Source organism: Octodon degus, unplaced genomic scaffold (genome assembly GCF_000260255.1).
Source record: "Octodon degus isolate 3935 unplaced genomic scaffold, OctDeg1.0 scaffold00212, whole genome shotgun sequence".
Lineage (NCBI taxonomy): Eukaryota > Metazoa > Chordata > Mammalia > Rodentia > Octodontidae > Octodon > Octodon degus.
The window spans coordinates 2,602,364-2,603,651 of record NW_004524788.1 but is presented as its reverse complement, the minus strand read 5'-3'; positions in this window follow the sequence as shown (position 1 = coordinate 2,603,651).

The following is a 1,288-nucleotide window of genomic DNA, read 5'->3' as shown; positions in this document are numbered from 1 at the left end:
TGCTGGAATTTTTCCATTTAATATTTTCTGTCTGTGGTTGGCCATGGGAAACTGGAAAGCAAAAATACAGGTGTCGGGGGGGGACCACTGTGTTCGAGAGAGAGAGAGAGAGAGAGAGAGAGAGAGAGAGAGAGAGAGAGAGAGAGAGAGAGACCTTAAATAATTCCTGAACCCAAAAGACACTCAGCAGAAATTATACACACATGTGTCTTATTTATAGTCAAATTAAAACTGAGAATAAGGCACAAATGGGGAATTCCCGCTCATACTCAGATTCCAGCTGTAAGTGCAACAGATGGATGTTATCAAGTTGGGATTTTCTTGTCTTAACATTTCTCTTTAGTATGTCCTGCTAATTGTCAACATCCTCATCACAATATGAAATGTGTGGGCTCCACACTCCCTAAAAATTCTCCCTTTGACACTTTATACTTCTTTTATTTGCTTCCTAAAAATGGAGTCAAATTTGACCCATTTTGAAATGTCATCAATATAACTTGCAGCCCCCATCAGCCATCAGGTCTAAGTCTTTCTTGGCCAGGCTGGCTCTGTAGAAAGCAGCCCTTCCACATTCAACCATGAGGGGGCAGTATCCACTTTTGCTCTGGTTTTGCAGTATGTGTGATTATCTCCTTGACCATTTGAAATGCTTTTGTTTTATTTTGTTTTTATTTTGATATTGGGGATCAAACTCAGGACCTTGCACTTGTCAGGCAGGCATTCGTGCCCGTGAGCTAGCTCCCCAGCCCTTGAAAAGCTGTTATGGGTGCTTTGGGGGGGGGGAATATATATATATATGTCTACCTACAGTTTTGTTTTGGAGTATGTTTCATAAGTGGCCTTAATTCTCATTTAAGCAATAAGTCAAGCTCATATAGTATGTTTTGATTGGCTGACAGCCAAAAATTAATAGAGCAGCCCTCAACAAAGCATATATCCTAAGATAATTATATTATCAATTCCTGTTAGTTCATTAAGAACTCTTCTTTTTGGGCCAGGGAGATGGCTCAGTAGAATAAGTGCTTCCCTGGCAAGTGAAAGGGTCTGAGTTCAATCTCCAGTTCCGCCAAAAAAAACCCAAAAAACACTCATCTTCTTTTATTTATTTATTTATTTTTTGGTGTCAGGAATTGAACTCAACCTTGTGTTTGCCAGGCAGGTGCTGTGCACTGAACTATATTCCTGGCTCTATTAGTTCATTGAAAGTAATGGTTTGTGATTATATTATTTGATCAATTTTGCATGCTTATTATCTTGTAATCTGAGTTGTTACTTTGTTTTTTTTTTG